This window comes from Danio rerio, chromosome 25, assembly GCF_052040795.2.
Source record: "Danio rerio strain M-AB ecotype USA chromosome 25, GRCz13ab, whole genome shotgun sequence".
NCBI lineage: Eukaryota > Metazoa > Chordata > Actinopteri > Cypriniformes > Danionidae > Danio > Danio rerio.
In genome coordinates, this window is record NC_141045.1 from 25809640 (window position 1) to 25825888 (window position 16249).

General features: G+C 45.2%; 1 protein-coding gene and 1 pseudogene across 5 annotated transcripts in view; both read left to right on the top strand.

The window, feature by feature from the left end:
- The window catches only part of b4galnt4a (beta-1,4-N-acetyl-galactosaminyltransferase 4a), a 329936-nt gene that overhangs the window by 216736 nt on the left and 96951 nt on the right, over positions 1-16249 (top strand). The window lies entirely within an intron of this gene.
- The window catches only part of LOC147837710 (uncharacterized), a 633655-nt pseudogene continuing 628879 nt past the window's right edge, over positions 11474-16249 (top strand). Inside the window, exon 1 of the transcript XR_015526515.1 lies at positions 11474-16124. The product of XR_015526515.1 is annotated as an uncharacterized LOC147837710 (transcript). The remainder of the gene's footprint in view (positions 16125-16249) is intronic.

Consider the following 16249-nt stretch of genomic DNA (forward strand, 5'->3'; position numbering starts at 1 on the left):
CCTACAACAACATCCAAATAATTGCAAGCCTTAGTTGCCTCAGTTGAGGTGAGTGTTCATGACTCCACCATAAGAAAAAGACTGGGCAAAAATGGTTTGCGTGGCAGAGTTCCAAGATGAAAACTACTGCTGAGCAAAAGGGTTGTCTCAATATTGCCAGAAAACCTCTTGACGATCTCCAAGGCTTATAAGAAAATACTCTGTGGATAGATGAAAAAAACTTTTGGAAGGTGTGTGTCATATTTATTATGTGTGGTGTAAAAAGTTTTAAAACATTATAACATTTTAAAAAAGAACACTTTACCAAAAATAAAACATTCTGGTGGTAGTGTTATGGTCTTGGGCTGTTTTTCTGCTTCAGGACCTGTAAGTTACTTTGATAAATGGGATCATGAATTCTGCTCTGTACCAAAATATTCTGAAGGAGAATGTCCGACGATCTGTTAGTGACCTCAAGCTGAACTGAACTTGGGTTCTGCAGCATGACAATGATCCAAGCACACCAGCAGGTCCCATTCTTAAAAACAGAATGAAGACTTTGGAGTGATCTAGTCAAAGTCCTGACCTAAATCCAATTGAAATGTCATGGCATGACCTTAAAAAGTCCAATGTGGCTGAATTCCAACAACTCTGCAAAAAGATGAGTTGGCCAATCCTCCACAGAGCTGTAACAGTATCATTGCAAGTTATCAAAAACTCTTAAATTGCAGTTGTTGCTGCTAAAAGTTAATAGGTTTAGGGGTAAACATATTTTTACACACGGGACTATTTAGTTTTGTACTTTTTTTCTATTCCCCCTTAACAATAAAGACCTTCATTTCAAAACTGCATGATGTGTTTACTTGTGTGACAAACATGCAAAAAATAAGAAATCAGTAAGGGATAATATCATTTAAGTTTACCAAATTCAAGTAAAAAAAAAAAAAAAAAAGTAAATCATTTATATACTTTAAATCTGATTTGTGAAATGTCTTCTGGTTGTCAGGTTTTGACAATATAATACTTTAACAATTAACTGTCTGGTTTCCACATCTGTCACTCAGAAGCAAAATCTTGCCTTCAAACTTGAAAGCAATAGAGGTATTTGTTGTCATAATTATCTATATAAAAAGTGTGTGTGTGTGTGTGTGTGTGTGTGTGTGCATTTTTAGCTGTTTCACCCTGCCTTAGTTGTATTAGATTGATTAGATTTTTATTTTTTTTTTGTATTTTTGTGTCATACAGTAGCAATTATTATTATTATTCTAGTTTATCCTGGTAGACATTTGTAGCAGGAATCTATTCATAATTAGAAACTATCAGTGTTCTTGTTTGACAAACTCTAGCAAACACTTGCTACAACAACACCCTGTAGCGACAAATGCAGCATTAATCAGTATAATGCACATGTCTCTCTTTAGTGGATAGATGCTCTGTAGAAAAGGAAGGTCATGCAGAAAATGAGTCATCTGTGTTAATAGAAATCTAGAAAATTAAGGGTATCATGTCAACTGCTTTGAAAGTGAAACAGTATTATTGTGAATAATCTTAACATGTTTGTCTCATTTTTAAAGATTTTTGTATATTTTGATATTGTTTTATTTGCAAAACAGCTCTTGCAAAGTACTTAAAGTATTATTTAAGTTTATTTTGTCATCATTTAAACACTCTTGACTTAAAATCAGTTATTTTGTCCTGTTAAACAAAAAAGAAAATGTACTGAAGAATGTTGGAAATCATTGACTTCCATAATAATTGTTTTTCCTACTATGGATGTCAATGATTACCAGCTTTTAGCTTTCTTGAAAATATCTTCTTTTGTGTTTAAAAGAAAGAAAAAATGGAAGCTGGTTTAGAGTCAAGGGTGAGTAAATTATGAAAGATTACCATTTTTTGGGTGAACTATCCCTTTAACTGCATTGAATACACATAGTGTAATCAAAATCTTAAAAGTATATATTATTTTATGTAAGGTGACGCATTGGCACAGTAGGTAGTGCTGTCGCCTCACAGTGCTCCGTTTTTCCCCCACAGTCCAAAGACATGCGGTACAAGTGAATTGGGTTGGCTAAATTGTCTGTAGTGTATGTGTGTGAATGAGTATGTATGGATGTTTCCCAGAGATGGGTAACATGCTGGATAGGTTGGTGGTTCATTCTGCAGTGGCGAATGCGAATAAAGGGACTAAGCCAAAAAATTAATTAATTAATTAATTATCTTATATATTGTTATATATTATTTTATATATCTTGTACATATAGTCTTGCATATATTGCCAAGCATACTAAAGACTTGTGCACACCGAGACATTTTTTGCTCACGTTTTCCGTCGACGTTTAACGCCTCGCGACTACATAACAGGCGTCAATGTGATCATGTACATCAACGCGCAAAACGGCAGGCGCAAAAGCGTCATTTTGAAAAAAAAATGCCTCATGCTCGTTTTTTTGTTTTGACGCGCCATGTCAAAATCTTGTCCACCAATCAGATCGGCACTTTTGCTGACGTGCACGGAGCTGCTGAAGTTACAGTAAACAGCACTTGGAATCGCTCAAGCGCTAAACTGTCATCCCGAGCGCACATTGAAGAAGATGCCCAGAGGCGATATGAATGTGGAGCTGCTTATTGCACTGGTGAACAATCATTTCTTCATCGCTAAAGCTAAAGCTGCTTGAACTATTCATGCTTGTTTGAATCACCAGTAACTTTAACAACTTGTGTGAACTTCTTCTCCTCCTCTTCTTCTGTGTTATTAGCGGGTGTCAGAAGCTTAATGTTGTGGAGTGCCATTTAACGTCCAAAGAGTGATTTTGCATACTCTTCAGCTTGACGCCAGTGAAAAGCGCTTGGGTTTGAATACTGAAAAACGTCTCGTAAAACGCTCACGATAAACGCAAACGAAAAGCGTCCCGGTGTGTAGGAGCCTTAAAGCATATCAAAGTTCTTGCTTATCTTAAGGTATAGCATGTTATTTAATATTGTTTAGTTAATTTATAAGCAAGTATAGCAAATTGCAATTGCATAATTACAAATATGTATTATATATGAGTACAGTGTATGAGTTTTAATAGAAAATATACTATCATTCATGCATATCTTTTTGGCTTAGTCCTTTTATTAATGTGGGGTCGCCACAGCGGAATGAACCACAAACTTATCCAGCACGTTTTTACGCAGCGGATGCTCTTCCAGCTACAACCTCTGGGAAACATCCACATACACACTCATTACACACATACACTTCGGCCAAATTAGTTTATTCAATTCACCTGTACAGCATGGCTGCGTCCGAAACCGCCTACTACTCAGTAGGTACTGCATTTGAATTTAAACGTACTACTCGGCCGTTAGAAAAGTACGTTCTATACAGTATGAATGTGAAAAGTATGAATGGAATTCGGACATACTATATTCCCCATTTTGTCAAGGTCACGTGACCTACCTGCGTCTGTTGCGTCGCCTCACTTTCATTCATGAATTCTCTCACGGGGCATTATGGGATAGCGCAGCGTGCATGGGATGCGCACTTCAGAATCTCGCCAGAAGTAGTAAGTCATCCGGGTACTTCTCGCATACTGATTTTCAAATTCTATGAATTCGGACATACTACTCGGCTCGCATACTGATTTTAGCGTACTATATAGTATGGAAGTATGCGGTTTCGGACGCAGCCCATGTCTTTGGACTGTGGGGGAAACCGGAGCACCTGGAGGAAACCCACGGAAACGCAGGGAGAACATGCAAACTTCACACAGAAACGCCAACTGACCCAACCGAGGCTCGAACCAGCAACCTTCTTGCTGTGAGGCGATAGCAATACCTACTGCTCCACTGCGTCACCTATTTTTATTTTATTTTATTTTATCATTTTTGACCAGGACATCATGTTTATCTTGGCTCTGATCACAACACTTATATACACTATATATACACTCACCGACCTTTTTATTAGCTACACTTGTCCAATTGTTTGTTAACGGAAATTTCTAATCAGCCAATCACATGGCAGCAACTCAATTTAGGCATGTACACATGGTCAAGACAATCTGCTGGAGTTCAAACCGAGCATCAGAATGGAGAAGAAAGGCGATTTGAGTGATTTTGAATGTGGCATGGTTGTTGGTGCCAGATGGGCTGGTCTGAGTATTACAGAAACTACTGATACTGGGATGTTCACACATAAGCATCTCTAGGGTTTTACAAAGAATGGTCTGAAAAAGAGAAAATATTTAGTTAGGGACAGTTCTGCCTTGCAAAATGACTTGCTGATGACAGAGGTGTGAATGAGAAGGAGAATGGCCGGACTGGTTCCATCTAATAGAAAGGCAACAGTAACTCAAATAACCACTTAAACCTTACTTTAAAAAAATTGAGCTAACCAATTGCCCTAAAATTTCTAAGTAAAATAGTGTATTCTATAATAGTGAGCGTAACTTAAAACAGTTTGTATTTACAACTTCTTAATAAAATAAACTTCTGTAGCGTTGACTCAAAATAGTTAGTTGTGTTAACTTCTTTTTAATGTTCACGTTACTAGGAAAATATTAAGAAACCAATTGCCTTAAAATTATTAAGTAAGCTTAACTAAAACATTTAAATTAAAGACAAAAGCAGATAGCTAACTTACTTCCAGGGCCATTTATATTGATGTTGATATTTAGCCGCATCATGTTGGTGTTTTGTAACATCTAATTTTTACGAGGTTGGTCGTTCGCCCAATGCTCAACCTTCAACCTGGAGGACCTGGACATACACTCACATACACTAAAGACAATTTAGTTAACCCAATTCACATATAACCCCACACAGAAATAACTTACTCAGCCCGGGACTCAAACCCATGACCTTCTTGCAGTGAATTTTTATAGACATTTATTTAAGCTTTTTAGGTAAAGACAATATTTTATAATCAATACAGAACTTAACAGGCAGCCAGGGTAAGAAGGATAACATTGGGATGATATGGTCATATGTTTTTAGACCTGCAAGACCTACTGAAATGTATTAGCAGATAATGCTATGCAGCCGGCAAACAGAGCATTACAGTAATCCAGCCTAAAAGTCCTAAAAACATGAACTAGCTTTTCTGCATTTGAGATAGATAGCATACTTCGTAACTGGGCGATAATTCTCAGATGAAAAAAGGCAGTTTTTGTGACATGGGATATATGATTTTCAAAATTTTAATTGCTGTCCAATATAACACCCAGATCTTTTATAGTAGAGCTAATGCTAACATTGTATCCCTCAAATTGCAGGTTGAGTTGTTATAACAAGTAATACTTAATAATAATTAATACTTCTGTTTTCATCTTGTCAAATATTATCTACTGTCATTATGGCAAAAACAGAAAAAAATCAGTTATTAGAAATTAGTTATTGTGTTTAGAAATGTGTTTTAAACAAACCTTTCCGTTGCACAAAAATGGGGAATAATTCTGACTTCAACTGTGCATTATTTCCATATGAACTCTTTTTAAAACTATATCATAGTGTCATACTTTTTCACAAGGCAAGCTGAATATTCATCGAAGCTTTATAGAACTGACACTAATCCTGTAAGTGGTGCTAGCAAGAAGTTTATACCCAATATTTTCTCTCATCCTTGCTTTTAAAAGATTTTTGCAGTCACCTTCAAGTGGAAATATACTGTAGCTTTCAGCTCTGGAGGCAAACATACAAAATCTCACAGATGCACAACGCATCTTTGTCCTCCAATCCCTGCGAGAGGCCGAGTTGGTTTGGCAGCGGAGGTAATTAGCATTGGCTGAGTCGCACATATGTGTCTGTGTGTGTTGATCTCGATGGCCATGCAAGGTGTGTGTGTGTGACAGTAAACACACTTTTGGTGAAAAGAGGGGCAAGTGTGGGGGAGATTTGAGAGAGACTTTTTGGTCAGCGAGTGTGTGTGATGAATGAAAGGCGTCTTTGAGGGCAGTGGATGATCCAGGAGGCATTATGATTCATTGCATCGGCGTGCGATCTGAACAGTAGCATTGAGACTGAGAGAGATGCCACACATGACAATTAAATAGAGGCATGCTGGGATGGAGTGCAGGGAGATCTCATTCTGGATCACTGCTCCAAGAGCCCTCATTAGTTACTGTGGGTTGGTGTGGAAATCGCTGCGGGTCAAGAAAGGAGTGTTTTGGATTCTGTATGAAAACTATGATTCTACTAAGGATTGTTATCTTTGGAGTTTATTTGAGGGGAAACACAAGCTTATAAGTGTTTTAACCCTTTCACTGCCTGCTCTACCAAATGGGTGACCATGTTTTGACAGTTTTGAATAATCTCTGTTAAAGTCATTTAAAAAATGACTGTTTTAAATAATGGTTTACACACACAGCATTGTTGGTTCACAAAAAAATCTAACAAACAATCCTGTTGCACTTCTACACTTGATATAAGTTTTATTGTAAAAAAAAATAAAAATAAAAATACATCAAAACAGGAGAATCTGAAATATTTTTATGGCATACTTCAAAAAACAAAGATGTTTTAGTTTTTTTTTTTTTATTTGTTTAAAGGTTCAGGACACCCTTGAGAACTTTTTTTTTTTAATATTAACAGATGTGTGTGTGTTGAGCATCAGTTAAGATGATGTTAACACCTGTCAGTTTTAATTGTGGGGAAGAACTGGATCATTTTGAGCTTTTGTCAGCTTATTTCAGCTTCCAGGTTTAAAATGATTTTTGGGGCGGGATCAAAATCGGCGACGTAGCGCAGTACTGCAAGTGCAATGATGACGCGTCGGTTTCTCATTATTATTCATAGCCGAGTTTTCTTATCCTATGAGAAGAGCCGGCTGCTTAATTATTCATGAGAGCACGTGCTTTCCGAAGGCAAGGCAGACCTGCCAGTTTCAAGCAAGCTGTGAGACACGAACCCACGGCACGCAGTAGCCGTTCATGAAGGCTCGTATGTGTTTGTTTCCATGATCCACGGGGTTTGTTGCATGTGATTTTCTCGCGATTTTGTCAGGGCCGACCATACAGCAAAGCTGTGTGTGTGCTGCAAGCATTTTTGTCGGGAGAGCAGTACGAGAATTGAAGAATGGTGGACGTTGACTTTTATCAGGAGTTCGTTCACATTCAGACACATGGCCGTGCTGCTGTGTTTGCCTAAATCCTCTATATTACCAGCAGGGCTAATGGTTAAACTAGACAGGTCAGGAGACCTGCTGCACTGAGTCTGCATTCAGATCTATAATTTAGACCCGGGGATCAAGGGAGAATCCTCATTTATAGTGTTTACATGAACACACTTATCTTTATAATGATATAAATTGTGGTTATGTGTATATGAAATTACAAATAACAAATGTAGCAGGGCATTAAATTTTATATTTATTTCTTTGCATTTTAACTTTGTGAACTATAAACTCATGCGTCTCCTCACGGTTTGTGTCTCATTTTGTGAGCTTACTGTCAACAACAGTTGTTCGCTCCCCTTCTCCCCTGCTGGCCACGTCCACTCCTGCCCTATGGTCGCAGAGCTCCACGCCCATTAATCATACATCTTTTTAAAAAATTCTGAAGTAGACTTTAACCGAAAGTGGGGGGTGTCATGGCCCTTTAAATAAATTGGTCTTACACTTCATATTTTCAGATTTTTCATAGTATATTTAATAATATTTAATAATAATTTTTTTTTTTTTTTTACCAAAAACCGACATATCAATGATTTGGTAGAGGTTGATATATTAGCAATTATGGGATGTGTTGAAACTGATGTGTTAACTAGCGACATTAGGTGTAAAGATTTTTTTTTTCTTGGTGGGGTAGAGAAAGGGTTAAAGGGGTTGGCTCAGAATGAGTCAAAATGCCCTTGATATGTTAAGATATTGATTAAAAATATCTTTCATAAACTCTAAAAATGCTGGGTTCCAAACAAACAATTTGTGTTGGAGCAACATAAGGGTTTTAAGTTAACTTATTGGTTTGTACAAATTTAAATGTGCTGAACACGAAACAATTAAGTTGTTGCAAAAAACTCAATAATGGAGTTGTTATAGCTCTTTTTTTTTAATTGTTGGTTTGATCAAACAGCAAATACCATTTTTGAGTGTACCAATAATATTTTAAATAAAGTACACTGCAAACAATATGTACATCAATCTAGCTATACAATCATCTTATTGATTCAGTAGTATTATTACAATACTGCACACAAACACACACATACAACGTTAGATATCATTAGTTACATACACTGTAAAAAAGCTGGGTTCCATTCAATCAATTTGTGTTGGAACAACTTGAAGCAATTAAATTAACTTATTTGTTTTTACAAATTGAAGTTGATTAAACTTAAATCAATTAAGTTGCCACAAAAAACCCTCAAGAATTGTGTTGTTATAGGTCTTTTTAAATAAGTAGATTGAACAAACAGCAAGTGCCATTTTTTGAGTGTAAATCGTAAAAAAAAATGCAGGATTCTACATTTTCTCTTAACAAAAATTGATTAAGTTAACTTATTTAACTACACAAATTTGTTAACTTAACTGAGTATAAAACAACAAGTTATCTCCAAATAAAAATAAAGAGTTCATTCATTTTCTTGCCAGCTTAGTCCCTTTATTAATCTGGGTTTGCCACAGTGGAATGAAACGCTAACTTATCCAGCACGTTTTTACACAGCGGACGCACTTCAAGCCGCAACCCATCTCTGGGAAACATCCACACACACACACACACACACACTCATACACTACAGATAATTTTGCCTAATCAATTTACCTATACCGCATGTCTTTGGACTTGTGGGGGAAACCGGAGCACACGGAGGAAACCTACGCGAACGAAGGGAGAACATGCAAACTCCACACAGAAACACCAACTGAGCCAAGGCTCGAACCAGCGACCTAGCAACCCTCTTGCTGTGAGGCGACAGCACTACCTTCTGTGCCAATGCTTCTCCCAAAAGTTGTGTTGTTTCAACTAATTTTAGGCAAGTAGTGTCACTTTTTGAGAGTAGATAACAGCTTTGTAGTATCACTAATGAGAACAGTCTGTATAAAACTATGATTCTTAGCTATGAAAAACTATGGATTGTTATTGTTGGAGTTTATTTGAGGGAAACACAAGCTTATACGTGTTTTATGGGGAGTTGTATCAGAATGAGTCAAAAAAGTCCTTGGCACTGTATGTTAAGGTAAAAATATCTTCCATAAATTGTATAAAATGACTATCGATTTGTGTTGATTTGATTCATTCATTCATTTTCTTTTCAACTTAGTCTCTTTATTAATCTGGGGTCACCTCAGCGGAGGGAACCGGCAACTTTTCCAGCATTTGTTTTATGTAGCAGATGCTTTTTCAGCTGCTACACATATCTGGGAAAAAACCCATACACACTCATTCACACTCATACACTACAGACAATTTAGCCTACCCAGTTCACCAGTACCACATGTTTTTGAAATGTGAGGGAAACCGGAGCACCTGGAGGAAACCCACGCAAACGCGGGGAGAACATGCAAACTCCACACAGAAATGCCAACTGACCCAGCTAAGGCTCGAACCAGCGACCTTCTTGCTGTGAGGTGACAGCACTACCAACTGCGCCGCCGCGTTGCCTACCCAAATGAATTAAATTAACTTTTTTGTTTTTTTTCACATTTAGGTGGACTGAACATAAAACAATGAAGTTGTCACCAAAAACCCCCAAAGAATTGTTGTTTCAGCTCTTTTTCAATAAGTAAACAGCAAGTGCCATTTTTTGAGCGTACGCTGTAAAAAATGCTGGATTCCACATACAGTAGTTTACATGTTCTCCCCTCACAGATTGATTAAGTTAACTTATTCAGTTTTACAAACGTGTTATCTGATGATGAAAATTGTGTTGTTTTAACTCATTTTAGATAAGCAGCAGGTGTCATTTTTGAGTGTAGATAACTTTGTAGTATCACTAATGAGAACAGTCTGTATAAAACTATGGTTCCCCTTCGGGGGGAACTTCAGCACTATAAGTGGATTTGATTTGTAAAATCCACGCATTGGGAGGATTCGGATCAGAAGCCGCTTGTCTGGAGAGTATTGAACGGGCCAATGAATGAAATTATTGGCAGCGTAAGCTTGCGCAGGTGTGCGACATCTGCAATTATCTCAGCATATAAGCACACCTGAAGCCAGCAGACGCCATCCTTTTCGCTTCAGATCCTTTCTGAGTGAGTCGATGAGGGTTCCTCTTGCTGATCAGCACTTCAGAGCGAACGAGTGTGTCTCCCGGTCCAGAGTGGGTCTTCGCGGTGGCAGACGGTCGAGCTGGGTTACTCCCTTGCCTGCGGTTCTTTGGGTCCGGTCCTCCAGAGCGGTGCGTATAGTTGCAACTTTCCTAAAAGAGCAACACAGTCGTGCAGCACGTCCTTTTCAGGATGGCGCTCCGACTGTGCGTTTCTGGATGCGGGGGTGTCCTGGCTCCGGATGATGGACACGATCACTGCATTGCATGTTTGGGGGTCCAGCATGTTAATGCGGTGCTCGCGGGCGGTTCATGTCGTCATTGCGATGCCATGACCGTTGCACAGCTAAGATCGCGGCTAACTTTCGCAAGAAAGCGAGCCACCCCAGTTGCCTCCTGTTCTAAAAAAGCAGCGGGCGCTCGGGCAGATCTGAGGGTTTCAGCGGGAGATAATCCGCCGCCCACGGGCTCGCGGACCTCTCGCTCCTCACGGCGCTCCATCCAAGCTTCGGGTGGTGAGAGTGATCCGTCTAACCAGATGGTAGCTCTCACACTCGCTGACACAGGAGATCAGATGTCCTCCGCGGCATCGGAGGGTGGGCTTTCACTGTCCGACGAAGATCCGGATCCGCTCGCCCCCTCCGGGCAGGTGAGCGCTGTCAAATCGGATCCTGAAGCGGACATGTTAGCCGTGCTTTCCCGGGCTGCTTCGGCCGTGGGGTTGGAGATGGTTTATCCCCCAGCTCCGCGGCCGGACCGACTAGATGGGTGCTACGTAGAGGACCAGAAGGCGAAGCCTTCGAAGCCTCTCGTCCCCTTCTTCCCGGAAGTGCACAGTAGGCTCACGCAGTCTTGGAGGGCACCTTTCTCTGCCCGTGCTGCGAGTGCCTCCGCCCTCACCGCCCTTGACGGCGGAGCTGCCAGGGGGTATGAGGCGATCCCGTCAGTGGAGCGCGCTATCGCGGTCAATCTTTGTCCGCGCGGCGCCTCTACGTGGCGGGGTTTGCCCCGCCTCCCGTCCAAAGCCTGTAGGTTGTCTGCCTCCCTCGGAGCCAGAGCTTATAAGGCTGTGGGCCAGGCTGCTTCTGCTTTGCACGCGATGGCCACCTACCAGCGCTACCAAGCGCAGGCGCTGGCCGAGCTGCACGAGGGCGGGTCCAACCCAAGCTTATTACATGAGCTGCGCACCGCGACCGACTATGCTCTTCGGACTACTAAGTCCGCCGCGTGTGCGCTGGGGAGGACGATGTCCACACTTGTGGTTCAGGAACGCCACCTCTGGCTAAACCTGGCCGATATGCGCGACGTTGACAAAGTTCGCTTTCTTGACTCGCCCATATCCCAGGCTGGCCTGTTCGGCGACACCGTCGGTGAATTCACCCAGGAATTCAAGGCGGTGAAAGAGCAGTCGGATGCGATGGGCAATGTCATCTATCGGCGTGGCCGTAAGCCCGCTCCGCCCGCCGAGCCATCCACCTCCGCTGTTCCTCGCCGAGGGCGCCCGCCAACGAGTGCTGCCCCGCCCCCGCCTGCGCCTCCGGCCAAGCGGGCGCGGCGTTCACCTCGAAAGCAGGCAGCCCCTCCTGCCCAGGGCGCCGTTAAGTCCGGTAAACGGACCGCGAAGCGTCCCTGAGACAGGCCATCCGGAGAAGAGGAAACTTGCTCTTTCCCCGCTGGAGGGCGGGGCCCCGATAACAACGGTACTTTTCAGTGCCACCAAAACATCAGTAAAAGAGCACTTTTTCCCTTCCCCGGATGTGACTGCACGAGTTCTGCCAGTCCGGGACGCGCTGCCTTCCGGCTCGCAGACTCTACGTGCTTCGCCAGTGGCTCACGAGCGCTGGGGGAACGGTCTCCCTTCCCTCAGCCCTCCAGCCCCCTCTCCGGAGTCAGGGTGCGGAGCCAGAGCGAATCGCTCTCCTCCAGCTCTTCCGCGGGACCCTCGTGCTTCCCGGATCAGCACACCCACTCCGCGCTGCCCCACCGCTGGTACGTCAGCGATTGTAGCGATGACTCCATTAGCGAGGGCTCTGCCTGCCTGGTTAGCGCGGGCCAGCCCCTCGCGGTGGCTCATACGCACAATCAGACTCGGTTACGCGATTCAGTTCGCGAAACGGCCCCCCAAGTTTACGGGCGTGTATTCCTCCAGGGTCAACCCCCTGTCCGCCCCTGTCTTGCGAGAGGAGATTGCTGCCCTCCTGGCGAAGGGTGCAATCGAGCCGGTTCCTCCAGCCGAGATGGAGAGTGGGTTTTACAGCCCATACTTCATCGTACCCAAAAAGAGCGGTGGGTCACGGCCAATCCTAGATCTGCGCGTTTTGAACCGCTGTCTGCACAGGCTGCCGTTCAGAATGCTCACGCAGAGGCGCATTCTCCAATGCGTTCGTCCTCGGGATTGGTTTGCAGCCATAGACCTGAAGGACGCGTATTTCCATGTCTCCATTCTTCCACGCCACCGCCAATTTCTGCGGTTTGCGTTCGAGGGTCGAGCGTGGCAGTACAAGGTCCTCCCCTTCGGGCTCTCTCTGTCTCCGCGGGTCTTCACCAAACTCGCGGAGGGTGCCCTAGCGCCCCTTCGGCTCGCGGGCATTCGCATGCTCAATTATCTCGACGACTGGCTGATTTTAGCCCACTCGCGGGAGCAATTGATTATGCACAGGGACAAGGTGCTTCGGCATCTCCGCCTACTGGGGCTTCAGGTCAACCGAGAAAAGAGCAAACTCGCCCCCGTGCAGAGGATTTCTTTTCTCGGGATGGAGCTGGACTCGATCACCATGGTAGCGCACCTCTCCGAGGAACGCGCTCGCCTGTTGCTGAACTGTCTGAGGGAGCTCGACAGCAAACTAGTGGTCCCATTGAAGTTCTTTCAGAGGCTCCTGGGGCATATGGCATCCGCAGCCGCCGTCACGCCGCTCGGGTTGCTCCATATGAGACCACTTCAGCACTGGCTTCACGATCGGGTCCCCAGACGCGCATGGCACGCGGGCACACACCGGGTCTCGGTTACTGCGCTGTGTCGCCGCGCCCTCAGCCCTTGGAACGACCCCTCGTTCCTACAGGCCGGTGTGCCTCTAGGACAGGCGTCCAGCCATGTTGTTGTTTCAACAGACGCTTCCAACACGGGTTGGGGGGCCGTGTGTCGCGGGCATGCGGCTGCGGGCCTCTGGAAGGGTGCCCAGCTGCATTGGCATATCAATCGCCTAGAGCTGTTGGCAGTGTTCCTCGCTCTCCACCGCTTTTTACCGGTGCTGGAGCGGCAACACGTGCTGGTCAGGACGGACAGTATGGCGGCGGCGGCGTATATCAACCGCATGGGGGGTATGCGCTCTCACCGCATGTCTCAGCTCGCCCGCCGTCTGCTCCTCTGGAGTCACCCGCGGCTGAAATCGCTGCGCGCCATTCACGTCCCAGGCACGCTCAATCGTGCAGCCGATGCGCTCTCACGACAGCTGTTACGTCCTGGAGAATGGAGACTCCACCCCGAGTCTGTTCAGCTGATATGGGCGCGATTCGGGGAGGCCCAGATCGATCTGTTTGCTTCCCCCGAGAACGCTCACTGCCAGTTGTTTTTTTCCCTGACCGAGGGCTCTCTCGACACGGATGCACTGGCCCACAGCTGGCCTCGGGGCATGCGCAAGTATGCGTTTCCCCCAGTGAGCCTGCTCGCGCAGTTTCTGTGCAAGGTCAGGGGGACGAGGAACAGGTTCTGCTAGTTGCGCCCCTTTGGCCCAACCGGACCTGGATATCAGAGCTCTCACTCCTCGCGACGGCCCTCCCCTGGCGGATCCCTTTGAGAGAGGACCTACTCTCTCAGGGACAGGGCACCATCTGGCACCCTCGCCCCGATCTTTGGAACCTCCACGTGTGGTCCCTAGACGCGAGGAAGACTTAGGTAACCTACCGACTGCGGTGGTTAATACCATCACTCAGGCTAGAGCCCCCTCCACGAGGCACGCCTACGCCCTGAAGTGGAGTCTATTCACTGAATGGTGCGTCTCTCGCAGAGAAGACCCCCGAAATTGCCAGATTAGTGTTGTGCTCTCTTTCCTTCAAGAGAAGTTGGACAGCAGGCTGTCGCCCTCCACTCTCAAGGTTTACGTGGCCGCCATCTCCGCTTATCATAGCGCGGTAGCTGGCGGCACCGTGGGAAAGCATAACCTGGTCATCCAGTTCCTTAGGGGTGCTAGGCGAATTAATCCATCTCGCCCCCCTCTCATGCCCTCTTGGGATCTCGCCCTCGTTCTCACGAGTCTGCGATCCGATCCCTTTGAGCCACTCGAATCAGTATCTCTAAGATTTCTGTCCCTGAAGACAGCTCTGCTGGTTGCGTTGGCCTCCATCAAGAGGGTCGGGGACCTGGAGGCATTTTCGGTCAGTGACTCGTGCCTGGAATTCGGGCCGGATTACTCTCACGTCATCCTGAGACCCCGCCCCGGTTATGTGCCCAAGGTTCCTACCACCCCCTTTAGAGATCAGGTAGTGAACCTGCAAGTGCTGCCCCCGGAGGAGGCAGACCCAGCCCTTTCTTTACTTTGTCCAGTTCGCGCTCTGCGCATTTATGTGGACCGTACTCAGAATTTTAGATCATCTGAGCAGCTCTTTGTCTGTTATGGCGGTCGGCAGCAGGGAAGTGCCGTATCAAAACAAAGATTATCCCACTGGATTGTGGATGCCATTTCACTCGCTTATTCGAGTCGAGGTCAGCCGTGTCCCCCGGGAGTTCGTGCACACTCCACTCGGAGCGTTGCATCCTCTTGGGCGCGTGCACGCGGCGCCTCTCTAACAGACATCTGTAGAGCTGCGGGCTGGGCGACACCCAACACATTTGCAAGGTTTTACAATCTGCGAGTGGAGCCGGTTTCCTCAAGGGTATTAGGTAACCCTTTGGTGATTGAGGAGACAACTCGGTAGGGTGTTGAAACACGCTTGCTGCGCCATTCTCCCTAACACGGAGGTACGTGCGCCTTTTTTATCTGTCAGTAAAGTTCCCCGTCAGGTGAGACCTGCAGATTCCTCCGTGGCCCCCAGCACTGACTCAGCGGAGGAGTCACTTGCTGGCCCACTACGTTGTAGGTCTGCCCGCTGGTCAGCCCGCGTTTTGGGTATAGGTGCCTGCTATGCGTGATCCCCACTAGGCGATCCCATATGCTTATTCCGCCACGGTTAAGTCCCCCCCCTGGGCGGACCCGTGTCTTCCCTCTCCGCTAACCACTCTTTTGCTATGCGTACTCCCCCTTTTTAGGGCTAGTCCATATGTAAATTCTGCCATCTATCCCCCCCTTGGGTAACGGATGGCCTCCGCAGCGTCCTCCCTATCGGGATTGCACGCTTCCCAACGTACTGTCGTATTTCCTAGAATTATCTAGATGCTCACGACTTCCCAAAAAATATATCTAAATCCGTAAAACTTCTGTTGAAGTAGGATAAATTAGGGCCAGGGACACGTTGGAGGACCGCGCCCCCCATGATGTGGGTGCGTCACGCTTGCTTGACTATCTCCTCATCGGGGGTGTTGGTAAGGTGCAGTCATTATGGCGCTTTCAATGGGCTCCCAATGCGTGGATTTTACAAATCAAATCCACTTATAGTGCTGAAGTTCCCCCCGAAGGGGAACGTTCGAGGTTACTAAAGTAACCCTTCGTTCCCCGAGGAGGGGAACGGAAGCACTATACTCCGTCGCCATAATGACTGTCCCTTAGCTGTTTGAAAGTCTCTTCAGCTTAAAAGGATGGCGTCTGCTGGCTTCAGGTGTGCTTATATGCTGAGATAATTGCAGATGTCGCACACCTGCGCAAGCTTACGCTGCCAATTAATTTCATTCATTGGCCCGTTCAATACTCTCCAGACAAGCGGCTTCTGATCCGAATCCTCCCAATGCGTGGATTTTACAAATCAAATCCACTTATAGTGCTTCCGTTCCCCTCCTCGGGAAACGAAGGGTTACTTTAGTAACCTCGAACGTTTTAATATGACATTTCAGAAAAGCAACAATTGTCATTTTTTAAATGATAACTTTTTGTTTTGGCGAGGCAGTGGCGCAGTAGGTAGTGCTGTCGCCTCACAGCAAGAAGGTTGCTGGGTTGCT